The sequence below is a fragment of the Haliotis rubra genome, unplaced genomic scaffold (genome assembly GCF_003918875.1).
Source record: "Haliotis rubra isolate DU_JTF1 unplaced genomic scaffold, ASM391887v1 Scf47, whole genome shotgun sequence".
NCBI classification, from domain to species: Eukaryota; Metazoa; Mollusca; class Gastropoda; order Lepetellida; family Haliotidae; genus Haliotis; species Haliotis rubra.
In genome coordinates, this window is record NW_025767157.1 from 2,897,026 (window position 1) to 2,912,725 (window position 15,700).

Consider the following 15,700-nt stretch of genomic DNA (forward strand, 5'->3'; position numbering starts at 1 on the left):
GATGGTATTCGTAGTGGTTTTCAGGAACGGATGTTTTCATTACATGTTGTCGTGCAACTTTAGTTACTTTAGTAGAAATCATATTTAGCAAAACACATTAGTTCAGCTTTTCCCACGTGTACCCATGCTTGAGCCTTAAACTGTACGTATCATTTGGTCGACCAACTTTTTCTTGAAAGGTCATGAAAAACACGAACATTTTGGGGACTTTGAACAAATATAACAGAGGTGTTTAAATATGGCAATCGTTTGAAACGTGTGAAAAAATGGTAAATGTTTCGACACAGGTTGAAATACCTACTCCAGCAATCGTGTATGACAAAGGTTAGATTTAGTGAAGCACACCGAAAACAGTTGTGTATCCTGTTGTACCAGCAGCAACAGTAATTAACAAAGTGTTTGTTGTTCAGCTAAGTATACCCTAGTCATACAAGGACGGGCTCTGGAAACAATCCAGTGAGGCCGATAACCTGTTGAAGCATGACAATGGGACATGCTTGTGCCTGTGTCAGATAGCTGCTTTAACTATTTAGTCATGATGACATATAGACGGATCCAGATGGGGGGTGGGGTGGGGCGAGGGTGCAGGGTGCGCACCCCGCCTTTTTGTTCTGAAAAGTTTATTAAATGACCATTGAAACTCGTGAAAACGGGTGAAAATGAACTGTGCACCCCCCTCAAAAATCTGTGTCCGCCCCTGTGATATGCGTGCAATGCGTCACAGCTGCCGAGTCTGTCAGGTGCGCCATATAATACCTTCTGTGAGATCACACCATGGTGTTGTTATTCACTAAAGGTTGCCATGACTTATAATATGGGTCAGCAAGTGAATATAGTTTTATTAATACATCAGCAATGTCACGGCGAAAGATAAGGCTTTAGACACAATGTGAGGAATTGGAATTTTAAATCTCATATCCTAAATGTAAAGTTTGTTCTCCTTTTCTCATACATTTCATTTGATTTACTTCGGGCGGTGGGGTAGCCTTGGGTTAAAACGTTGGCTCGTCACGCCGAAGACACATGGCGTCCCCCGTCATGATATTGCTGGAATATTGCTAGGAGCGGCGTAAAACCTTACTCACTCACTCATTTGATTTTCTCCAAGGCATTTGACGACATTTACAGAGCAGTCTGTGTAAGATATTTTGTCGGATTGTTTCATAATTTTAAGGAACAGACCTTTTCTCATGCATGCAAACTAACTCATTAATTTCCCAATTTTCCAACACACGAACCAACACACTAACATGGATTTGTAACCTTGTCAGGTTAGGCATATGAAAACGACAACACAGAACCAGTTTGCAACGCTTTAGGAAAAGTTCAATTCAGTGTCACAAAACATGCGCTGGATGCGACACGACAAACTGGTCAGCCAACCGTGGCGTGGTGGTGCATTGTAAGGGGATAACTTATATAGACTCCGGCGAGACAGTTCGAGTTTTAATAGAGGCAGCATTTTCAATGGAATATGCTAAATTTTGGAAAAAACATGTCAGACAATTACCAGCCAGGCTATAAAGCGGTGTAAACAGCATCATGTGCAATACCAAGAGGTCAAGGGCTATGTTGACGTAAAGGGGAACGCTAACGCCTAAGGGAATAAAATGTTTGATGTTCATGTGACCTCATTAAAATGCATTAAGACGGGGAAGGTAATATAAGGGTAAACATATACTGACATCAAAAGTAAGTATACATATTGACAACAATATTACAGAACATTATAGACAAACTTTATGGATAACAACTTCAGATTTCAGGGGCTACTGCTTCGACACAGATACTTATACCGTCGTATCAAACCTGTATCGAAAGGTCGCACCCACAAAATATAGAAGTTGTTCTGCATAAAGTTTGTCTATATATTGTACTTCCCAACTTCTAAAATGCTACCCTCAAAGAAGCTTAATATTACAAACATTGTCGAAACGTTAATAGGCTGACTGCAGTCGCCAAAAGGGGAAACAAAGGACCCAAACACGACTGATGCCTGTATCCAACACATCACCATCGAATAACCATTTCTTAAATCATTATAAACCACCATCCGACACAGTCGTATGCTTAAAGTTAATGCTGAAAATAATAATAATAATGGTGCTGAATATTTATAACCCATCTTTCCAGGGCATATGCTGCCCAAAGCGCAATAATCAGATCACTATTACCCTGATAACCCAAGCCGCCTGTGAGGCGCTAGAAGGTTATTAGTCACATGTCATATCCCGACGGGTACCCATTTTCTGATAAAGGTGTACAGAGGCAATGTTGAACAAACTCACTTGCCTAAGGAAGACCACATGTATCGTATGTGTTTCGCTGAAACTAGAAACTCTCCGAAGTCAAGCTGCCCAAAACGGTCACCCATCCAATACTTCCGTGCCCACTGTACGATTCCGACCATGCCATTAATAGTTATCAAAATATAGTATGTGTTCGCGAAAGGCGCCATGTCTCCATCAGTAGTACTGGTCACAAACAATGTCTTAAATAACGTAAGCTCTTTCACAGAATCTTTCAAGCAGCATTGGCATCGTGTGCAGCTGTGAAGCATACGTGCATCATGCTTGTAAAGTTCTCATATAGCAGCGAAAGCGCTTACATTGCCTTTGGTGTTGTGCAAATACACTGCCAAACAAGATAAGCTCTGTTCACTTTAGACGGGTGGACTTCTTTCGGTTCTTTATACCTGGCAAAACCGGATGGTTGATACATTTTGGTTTGTTTACGCACACTTGAGCTCCAGCTATATAGCAGCGGTCTGGAAATAGTGCAGTCGGAACCAGACAATCCAGTGCTCAACATCATGTAATGTAATTCGGATACGATGACGTGTGTCAACCAAATTTAGCGAGCCTGAAACACCCAATCCCGTCACTCCCTTGAAGACAAATTCTAACCCGAATTTCACTCGGAGGATGGTTGATACGCTGAACTACTGTCCACACCATCGAAGATACAAAACCGACACTTTCTAACCACCCGGCCCGTTATGTTCTGGACCTTTACGTAGAAAAGCCACGCAGTTGTGCAAACTGTTATGGGTGCAGTTCATCAATCTTGCATTTTTGTGCACCAAACCTATCAGACAGATACACCCACGCATGTTTGACAACCATTCTCACGTAACAATCGAGATATACCAACATATCTGCCGAAATACTGATGAGATAAGAATCGATTCAATTTCACGCCCACAGTTTGTCAAACTTCACAAAATAAAACTAGGTTGCGAACTGTTTACGCAGCGCTCTCTCTCTCTCTCTCACACACACACACACACGCACGCACGCGCAACACATATATGAAACAGCATCCTTTCTAGTGTAAAGCGGCCTGTAGACATTGTATTCACTGGATGTAAGGACAGGGAAATATTCAAGCAGTGCTACCACCTCATGCATGAGACTACCTACGCCCCTTCAATCTCGAAATATCTGTTTAGTAGAGCGTGACTTTAAAAGAATACAGCATACACATTATGTGTACTCAAGAGCAGTCTGACATTCTTACCTTTGAATTTCCAAGCCTCGGCCTAGATTATATTTATCAGAAGTATCATGCACTTTTCACGGAGCAGGTCTGTTGGAACATACACACAGTTTCACCAACAAACCCTTTGCAGTCGCCGTTACACTAAACAATAGATACCTTGGTGCTATTATACTCCGGTATGTACTGTTGCATTGTAACAGCAATCTTTTTACTGCAATTATATATTTTATACTTTTTATATGTTTTTACTGAGAATACCTTCTTCGTGAGGTAGTTAAAATGAAACTGTAGAAGTGCCCTGCTTCGGTAAATGTGATTTTGGTTCTACTTTGTAAATATATGTGGTCTGGGTGTACATGAAGCATAACAGTCACACACATAGTAACAACATTCACTGCTGTGGTCATCAATGGCTGATGTTTTATTTACAGGTGTGGGGGATTAGAAAAACACAGTAGTGTCTGTTGCCTGTGTGCGACTGACGCAATCCTGCAATAACGCACGGAAGCGGCCATAAAATCTCCGAGTCCCGTGCTGGGATTCAAACCAGGGAAATTCTGATCCGAAGTCGGACGCCTTGTCCACGTGACCAAATAACCACGTCAGCAAGCTGACAAGCTAAGAATGTCATCATTATCTGTATTGCAAGGCATGTAGGTGGAATACATTGTTGGACATACAACCGATTGCTGAAACGTAATGTATTTGAAGTAGTGTACAAATACGTCGTTATAGTCAACAAGGCATCTTGGATGGTGGCCGTTTGCTCAGTTGATGCAGTGTCTCATGGATCCCAGCACCCATATGCAGGGCTGGTTATAAACAGTCGCTTAACGCATACCGAACTGGTGGCATGGTGAAGCACACAACCACAACCTTTCACACGCATGGGATAAGAGGAATCATGATTTAACGAGATGATGGTTGTGAAATGGTGTTTAACATCACGTTCAAGTTTATTGCACTTGTTTAAGCATCGTGTGTGTGTGTGTGCGTGCGTGCGCACGAGCGATAGTTCTTATGTCAGTTTTCATCGTTACAATCAATGACATGACGCTGTTCCCCTGTGTATTCACAGCATTAAGTTCTTGGTCTGGTCTGATTTACCGATTCCAACAAATATCAGGGAGTTGTTTAAGAAATCCTGTCGTTTATTGAACATTTCAATCTGCTTTGTTTTATGTCGTGTGTGGACGATGGAGGGACAAGGCATGCCATGGCAGTCAGAACGCTCCAATATGACATTTATGTCATGTGTGGACGATGCAGGGACAATATGCCAGGCAGTCAGAACGCTCCAATATGACATTTATGTCATGTGTGGACGATGGAGGGACAACATGCCAGGCAGTCAGAACGCTCCAATATGACATTTATGTGATGTGTGGACGATGGAGGGACAACATGCCAGGCAGTCAGAACGCCCAATATGACATTTATGTGATGTGTGGACGATGGAGGGACAACATGCCAGGCAGTCAGAACGCTCCAATATGACATTTATGCGTCGCGTGTGGACGATGGAGGGACAACATGCCAGCAGTCAGAACGCTCCAATATGACATGGATGTCATGTGTGGACGATGGAGGGACAACATGCCAGGCAGTCAGAACGCTCCAATATGACATTTATGTGATGTGTGGACGATGGAGGGACAACATGCAAGGCAGTCAGAAAGCTCAACATGACATTTATGTGATGTGTGGACGATGGAGGGACAACATGCCAGGCAGTCAGAACGCTCCAATATGACATTTATGTGATGTGTGGACGATGGAGGGACAACATGCCAGGCAGACAGAACGCTCCAACATGACATTTATGTGGATGTGGACGAGGCAGGGACAACATGCCAGGCAGTCAGAACGCCCAATATGACATTTATGTGATGTGTGGACGATGGAGGGACAACATGCCAGGCAGACAGAACGCTCCAATATGACATTTATGCGGATGTGTGGACGAGGCAGGGACAACATGCCAGGCAGTCAGAGCGCTCCAATATGACATTTATGTGATGTGTGGACGATGCAGGGACAACATGCCAGGCAGACAGAACGCTCCAATATGACATTTATGTGATGTGTGGACGATGCAGGGACAACATGCCAGGCAGTCAGAACGCTCCAATATGACATTTATGTGATGTGTGGACGATGCAGGGACAACATGCCAGGCAGACAGAACGCTCAAATATGACATTTATGTGATGTGTGGACGATGCAGGGACAACATGCCTGGCAGTCAGAACACTCCAATATGACATTTATGTGATGTGTGGACGATTGAGGGACAACATGCCAGGCAGTCAGAACGCTCCAATATGACATTTATGTCATGTGTGGACGATGGAATTACAGCATGCCAGGCAGTCAGAACGCTCCAATATGACATTTATGTCGCGTGTGGACGATGCAGGGACAACATGCAAGGCAGACAGAACGCTCCAATATGACATTTATGTGATGTGTGGACGATGCAGGGACAACATGCCGGGCAGACAGAACGCTCCAATATGACATTTATGTCGTGTGTGGACGATGCAGGGACAACATGCCGGGCAGACAGAACGCTCCAATATGACATTTATGTCATGTGTGGACGATGGAATTACAACATTCCAGGCTGACAGAACGCTCCAATATGACATTTATGTGATGTGTGGACGATGCAGGGACAACATGCCTGGCAGTCAGAACACTCCAATATGACATTTATGTGATGTGTGGACGATGCAGGGACAACATGCCAGGCAGTCAGAACGCTCCAATATGACATGGATGTCATGTGTGGACGATGCAGGGACAACATGCCAGGCAGACAGAACGCTCCAATATGACATTTATGTGATGTGTGGACGAGGCAGGGACAACATGCCAGGCAGTCAGAACGCTCCAATATGACATTTATGTGATGTGTGGACGATGCAGGGACAACATGCCAGGCAGACAGAACGCTCCAATATGACATTTATGTGATGTGTGGACGATGGAGGGACAACATGCCAGGCAGACAGAACGCTTCAATATGACATTTATGTCATGTGCGGATGATGGAATTACAACATGCCAGGCAGACAGAACGCTCCAATATCACATTTATGTCATGTGTGGACGATGGAATTACAGCATGCCAGGCAGTCAGAACGCTCCAATATGACATTTATAGCGTGTGGACGATGCAGGGACATCATGCCAGGCAGACAGAACGCTCCAATATGACATTTATGTAATGTGTGGACGAGGCAGGGACAACATGCCGGGCAGACAGAACGCTCCAATATGACATTCATGTCATGTGTGGACGATGGAATTACAGCATGCAGGCAGTCAGAACGCTCCAATATGACTTTTATGTCGTGTGTGGACGATGCGGGGACAACATGCCGGGCAGACAGAACGCCCCAATATGACATTTATATGGCGTCGTATGTGAACGATGCAGGGACAACATGCCGGGAAGACAGCACGCTCCAATATGACATTTATGTCGTGTGTGGACGATGCAGGGACAACATTACGCTTGGCAGACAGAACGCTCCAATATGACATTTATGTCATGTGTAGATGATGGAATTACAACATGCCATGCAGACAGAACGCTCCAATATGACATTTTATGTCATGTGTGGACGATGGAATTACAAGCATGCCAGGCAGTCAGAACGCTCCAATATGACATTTATGTCGCGTGTGGACGATGCAGGGACAACATGCCGGGCAGACAGAACGCCCCAATATGACATTTATGTGATGTGTGGACGATGCAGGGACAACATGCCGGGCAGACAGAACGCCCAATATGATTTATGTCGTGTGTGTGGACGATGCAGGGACAACATGCCGGGCAGACAGAACGCTCCAATATGACATTTATGTCATGTGTGGACGATGGAATTACAACATTCCAGGCTGACAGAACGCTCCAATATGACATTTGCTGTGGACGTGTGACAGAACGATGACATTTATCGTGGATCGGGACAAAATGCCAGGCAGACAGAATCCAGGCTGACAGAACGCTCCAATATGACATTTATGTCGTGTGGATCGATGCAGAGGGACAAAATGCCAGGCAGACAGAACAAATCTATAATATGACATTTATGTCGTGTGGACGATGCAGGGACAACATGCCGGGCAGACAGAACGCTCTAATATGACATTAATGTCATTTGTGGACGATGCAGGGACAACATGCCAGGCAGAAAGAACGCTCCAACATGACATGTATGTCATGTGTGGACGATGGAATTACAAAATGCCAGGCAGACAGAACGTTCCAATATGATATTTATGTCATGTGGACGATGCAGGGACAACATGCCGGGCAGACAGAACGCTCCAATATGACATTTATGTGATGTGTGGACGATGGAGGGACAACATGCCGGGCAGACAGAACGCTCCAATATGACATTTATGTCGTCTGAGGACGAGGCAGGGACAACATGCCGGGCAGACAGAACGCCCAATATAACATTTATGTCGTGTGGACGATGCAGGGACAACATGCCAGGCAGACAGATCGCTCAATATGACATTTACGTCGTGTGTGGACGAGGCAGGGACAACATGCCGGGCAGACAGAACGCTCCAATATGACTTTTTATGTCCTGTGTGGACGATGAAATTACAACATGTCGGACAGACAGAACGCTCCAATATGACATTTATGTTGTGTGTGGACGATGCAGGGACAACATGCCGGGCAGACAGAACGCTCCAATATGACATTTATGTCGTGTGTGGACGATGCAGGGACAACATGCCGGGCAGACAGAACGCTCCAATATGACATTTATGTGATGTGTGGACGATGGAGGGACAACATGCCGGGCAGACAGAACGCTCCAATATGACATTTATGTCGTCTGTGGTCGAGGCAGGGACAACATGCCGGGCAGACAGAACGCCCAATATAACATTTACGTCATGTGTGGACGATGCAGGGACAACATGCCGGGCAGACAGAACGCTCCAATATCACATTTGTGTCATGTGTGGATGAAGGAATTACAACATGCCGGGCAGACAGAACTAGCCCAATATGACATTTATGTCATGTGTGGACGATGGAATTACAGCATGCCAGGCAGACAGAACGCTCCAGTATGACATTTATGTCGCGTGTGGACGATGCAGGGGACAACATGCCAGGCAGACAGAACGCTCCAATATGACATTTATGTCGTGTGGACGATGCAGGGACAACATGCCGGGCAGACAGAACGCCCCAATATGACATTTATGTCATGTGTGGACGATGCAGGGACAACATGCCGGGCAGACAGAACGCTCCAATATGACATTTATGTCGTGTGTGGACGATGGAATTACAACACGCCGGGCAGACAGAACGCTCCAATATAACATTTATGTCATGTGCTGACGATGCAGGGACAACATGCCGGGCAGACAGAACGTCCAATATGACATGCATGTCGTGTGATCGAGGCAGGGACAACATGCCAGGCAAACAGAACGTTCCAATATGACATGTATGTCATGTGTGGACGATGCAGGGACAACATGCCAGGCAGACAGAACGCTCCAATAATGACATTTACGTCGTGTGTGGACGAGGCAGGGACAACATGCCGGGCAGACAGAACGCTTCAATATGACTTTTATGTCGTGTGGACGATGAAATTACAAACATGCCGGACAGACAGAACGCTTCAATATGACATTTATGTCGTGTGTGGACGATACAGGGACAACATGCCGGGCAGACAGAACGCCCAATATGACATTTATGTGATGTGTGGACGATGCAGGGACAACATGCCGGGCAGACAGAACGCTCCAATATGACATTTATGTCGTGTGTGGACGATGCAGGGACAACATGTCGGGCAGACAGAACGCTCCCAATATGACATTTATGTTGTGTGGACGATTGAATTACAACATGCCAGGCAGACAGAACGCTCAAATATGACATTTATGTCGTGTGTGGACGATGGAATTACAGCATGCCAGGCAGTCAGAACGCTCCAATATGACTTTTATGTCGTGTGTGGACGATGAAATTGCAACATGCCGGACAGACAGAACGCTCCAATATAACATTTATGTCGTGTGTGGACGATGCAGGGACAACATGCCGGGCAGACAGAACGCTCAATATGACATTTATGTCATGTGTGGACGATGGCAGGGACAACATGCCGGGCAGACAGAACGCTCCAATATGACATTTATGTCGTGTGTGGAAGATGCAGGGACAACATGCCGGGCAGACAGAACGCTCCAATATGACATTTATGTCATGTGTGGACGATGCAGGGACAACATGCCAGGCAGACAGAACGCTCCAATATGACATTTATGTGATGTGTGGACGATGCAGGGACAACATGCCAGGCAGACAGAACGCTCCAATATGACATTTATGTCATGTGTGGACGATGGAATTACAACATTCCAGGCTGACAGAACGCTCCAATATGACATTTATGTCGTGTGTGGACGATGCAGGGACAAAATGCCAGGCAGACAGAACGCTCCAATATGACATTTATGTCGTGTGTGGACGATGGAATTACAAAATGCCAGGCAGACAGAACGCTCCAATATGATATTTATGTCATGTGTGGACGATGCAGGGACAACATGCCGGGCAGACAGAACGCTCCAATATGACATTTATGTGATGTGTGGACGATGGAGGGACAACATGCCGGGCAGACAGAACGCTCCAATATGACATTTATGTCGTCTGAGGACGAGGCAGGGACAACATGCCGGGCAGACAGAACGCTCCAATATAACATTTATGTCGTGTGTGGACGATGCAGGGACAACATGCCAGGCAGACAGAACGTTCCAATATGACATGTATGTCATGTGTGGACGATGCAGGGACAACATGCCAGGCAGACAGATCGCTCCAATATGACATTTACGTCGTGTGTGGACGAGGCAGGGACAACATGCCGGGCAGACAGAACGCTCCAATATGACTTTTATGTCCTGTGTGGACGATGAAATTACAACATGTCGGACAGACAGAACGCTCCAATATGACATTTATGTTGTGTGTGGACGATGTGGACGATGCCGGGCAGACAGAACGCTCCAAACATGTCGTGTGCGGGACGATGCAGGGACAACATGCCGGGCAGACAGAACGCTCCAATATGACATTTATGTGATGTGTGGACGATGGAGGGACAACATGCCGGGCAGACAGAACGCTCCAATATGACATTTATGTCGTCTGTGGTCGAGGCAGGACAACATGCCGGGCAGACAGAACAACTCCAATATAACATTTACGTCATGTGTGTGGACGATGCAGGGACAACATGCCGGGCAGACAGAACGCTCCAATATCACATTTTGTGTCATGTGTGGATGAAGGAATTACAACATGCCGGGCAGACAGAACGCTCCAATATGACATTTATGTCATGTGGACGATGGAATTACAGCATGCCAGGCAGACAGAACGCTCCAGTATGACATTTATGTCGCGTGTGGACGATGCAGGGACAACATGCCAGGCAGACAGAACGCTCCAATATGACATTTATGTCGTCGTGTGTGGACGATGCAGGGACAACATGCCGGGCAGACAGAACGCTCCAATATGACATTTATGTCATGTGTGGACGATGCAGGGACAACATGCCGGGCAGACAGAACGCTCCAATATGACATTTATGTCGTGTGTGGACGATGGAATTACAACATGCCAGGCAGACAGAACGCTCCAATATAACATTTATGTCATGTGCTGACGATGCAGGGACAACATGCCGGGCAGACAGAACGCTCCAATATGACATGCATGTCGTGTGTGGACGAGGCAGGGACAACATGCCAGGCAAACAGAACGTTCCAATATGACATGTATGTCATGTGTGGACGATGCAGGGACAACATGCCAGGCAGACAGAACGCTCCAATACGACATTTACGTCGTGTGTGGACGAGGCAGGGACAACATGCCGGGCAGACAGAACGCTTCAATATGACTTTTATGTCGTGTGTGGACGATGAAATTACAACATGCCGGACAGACAGAACGCTTCAATATGACATTTATGTCGTGTGTGGACGATACAGGGACAACATGCCGGGCAGACAGAACGCTCCAATATGACATTTATGTGATGTGTGGACGATGCAGGGACAACATGCCGGGCAGACAGAACGCTCCAATATGACATTTATGTCGTGTGTGGACGATGCAGGGACAACATGTCGGGCAGACAGAACGCTCCAATATGACATTTATGTCATGTGTGGACGATTGAATTACAACATGCCAGGCAGACAGAACGCTCAAATATGACATTTATGTCGTGTGTGGACGATGGAATTACAGCATGCCAGGCAGTCAGAACGCTCCAATATGACTTTTATGTCGTGTGTGGACGATGAAATTACAACATGCCGGACAGACAGAACGCTCCAATATAACATTTATGTCGTGTGTGGACGATGCAGGGACAACATGCCGGGCAGACAGAACGCTCCAATATGACATTTATGTCATGTGTGGACGATGCAGGGACAACATGCCGGGCAGACAGAACGCTCCAATATGACATTTATGTCGTGTGTGGAAGATGCAGGGACAACATGCCGGGCAGACAGAACGCTCCAATATGACATTTATGTCATGTGTGGACGATGCAGGGACAACATGCCAGGCAGACAGAACGCTCCAATATGACATTTATGTGATGTGTGGACGATGCAGGGACAACATGCCAGGCAGACAGAACGCTCCAATATGACATTTATGTCATGTGTGGACGATGGAATTACAACATTCCAGGCTGACAGAACGCTCCAATATGACATTTATGTCGTGTGTGGACGATGCAGGGACAACATGCCGGGCAGACAGAACGCTCTAATATGACATTTATGTCATGTGTGGACTGATGGAGGGACAACATGCCGGGCAGACAGAACGCTCTAATATGACATTTATGTCATTTGTGGACGATGCAGGGACAACATGCCAGGCAGAAAGAACGCTCCAATATGACATGTATGTCATGTGTGGACGATGGAATTACAAAATGCCAGGCAGACAGAACGCTCCAATATGATATTTATGTCATGTGTGGACGATGCAGGGACAACATGCCGGGCAGACAGAACGCTCCAATATGATATTTATGTGATGTGTGGACGATGGAGGGACAAATTATGCCGGGCAGACAGAACGCTCCAATATGACATTTATGTCGTCTGAGGACGAGGCAGGGACAACATGCCGGGCAGACAGAACGCTCCAATATGACATTTATGTCGTGTGTGGACGAGGCAGGGACAACATGCCAGGCAGACAGAACGTTCCAATATGACATGTATGTCATGTGTGGACGATGCAGGGACAACATGCGAGGCAGACAGATCGCTCCAATATGACATTTACGTCGTGTGTGGACGAGGCAGGGACAACATGCCGGGCAGACAGAACGCTCCAATATGACTTTTATGTCGTGTGTGGACGATGAAATTACAACATGTCGGACAGACAGAACGCTCCAATATGACATTTATGTCGTGTGTGGACGATGCAGGGACAACATGCCGGGCAGACAGAACGCTCCAATATGACATTTATGTGATGTGTGGACGATGCAGGACAACATGCCGGGCAGACAGAACGCTCAATATGACATTTATGTGATTGGACGATGCAGGGACAAACATGTCGGGCAGACAGAACGCTCCAATATGACATTTTATGTCTGTGGTCGATTGAATTTACAAATTACGCCAGGCAGACAGAACGCTCCAAATATGACATTTACGTCGCGTGGACGATGCAGGGACAACATGCCGGGCAGACAGAACGCTCCAATATGACATTTATGTCGTCATTGTGGACGATGGAATTACAAATACGCCAGGCAGACAGAACGCTCCAATATAAACATTTATGTCGTGTGTGGACGATGCAGGGACAACATGCCGGGCAGACAGAACGCCCAATATGACATTTATGTGATGTGTGGACGATGCAGGGACAACATGCCGGGCAGACAGAACGCTCCAATATGACATTTATGTCATGTGTGGACGATGCAGGGACAACATGCCGGGCAGACAGAACGCTCCAATATGACATTTATGTCGTGTGTGGACGATGCAGGGACAACATGCCGGGCAGACAGAACGCTCCAACATGACATTTATGTCATGTCGACGATGCAGGGACAACATGCCGGGCGAGGCAGAACGCTCCAATGCATGACATTTTATGTCGTGTGGGTCGAGGCGAGGGACAAGATGCCGGCAACCAGAACGCTCCAATATAACATTTACGTCATGTGTGGACGATGCAGGGACAACATGCCGGGCAGACAGAACGCTCCAATATCAACATTTGTGTCATGTGGATGAAGGAATCTTACAACATGCCGGGCAGACAGAACGCTCCAATATGACATTTATGTCGTGCGTGGACGATGCGATTCATACAGCATGCCAGGCAGACAGAACGCTCCAATATGACATTTATGTCGTGTGGACGATGCAGGGACAACATGCCAGGCAGACAGAACGCTCCAATATGACATTTATGTCATGTGTGGATCGATTGAATTACAACATGCCAGGCAGACAGAACGCTCAAATATGACATTTATGTCGTGTGGACGATGGAATTCATTGTTTACGCCAGGCAGTCAGAACGCTCCAATATGACTTTGATGTCGTGTGGACGATGAAATTACAACATGCCGGACAGACAGAACGCTCCAATATAACATTTATGTCATGTGTGTGGACGATGCATGGGGACAACATGCCGGGCAGACAGAATCGCCCAATATGACATTTATGTCGTGTGTGGACGATGGAGGGACAACATGCCGGGCAGACAGAACGCTCCAATGACTCTTTATGATTTATTGCCCATTACAGAACGGACAATGTCATGTGTGGACGATGCAGGGACAACATGCCGGGCAGACAGAACGCTCCAATATGACATTTATGTCACCACGATGGTGGACAACATGCAGACAGGACAACATGCCGGCAGACAGAACGCCCCAATATGACATTTATGTCGTCTGTGGTCGATGCAGGGACAACATGCCGGGCAGACAGAACGCTCAATATGACATTTACGTCATGTGTGGACGATGCAGGGACAACATGCCGGGCAGACAGAACGCAATACATCACATTTATGTCATGTGTGGATGAAGGAATTACAAAATGCGGGCAGACAGAACGCCCAATATGACATTTATGTCATGTGGACGATGGAATTATTAAGCATGCCAGGCAGACAGAACGCTCCAATATGACATTTATGTCGCGTGTGGACGATGCAGGGACAACATGCCAGGCAGACAGAACGCTCCAATATGACATTTATGTCGTGTGTGGACGATGCAGGGACAACATGCCGGGCAGACAGAACGTCCAATATGACATTTATGTCGTGTGTGGACGATGCAGGGACAACATGCCGGGCAGACAGAACGCCCAATATGACATTTATGTCGTGTGTGGACGATGGAATTACAACATGCCAGGCAGACAGAACGCCTAATATAACATTTATGTCGTCGTGCTGACGATGCAGGGACAACATGCCGGGCAAGACAGAACGCCCAACATGACATGCATGTCGTCGTGGACGAGGCAGGGACAACATGCCAGGCAAACAGAACGTTCCAATATGACATTTATGTCGTGTGTGGACGATGCAGGGACAACATGCCGGCAGACAGAACGCTCCAATACGACATTTACGTCGTGTGTGGACGAGGCAGGGACAACATGCCGAGGGCAGAGACAGAACGCTCAATATGACATTTATGTCGTGCGTGAACGATGTGGCGACAAATACGCCCGCATGACAGAACGCCCAATATGACATTTATGTCGTGTGTGGACGATGGAGGGACAAATGCCAGGGCAGACAGAACGCTCATGACATTTATGTCATGTGTGGACGATGCAGGGACACAACATGCCGGGCAGAGACAGAACGCTCTTAATATGACATTTATGTCGTGTGTGGACGATGCAGGGACAACATGCCAGGCAGACAGAACGCTCCAATATGACATTTATGTCGTGTGTGGACGATTGAATTACAACATGCCAGGCAGACAGAACGCTCCAATATGACATTTATGTCATGTGTGGACGATGCAGGGACAACATGCCGGGCAGACAGAACGCTCCAATATGACATTTATGTCAA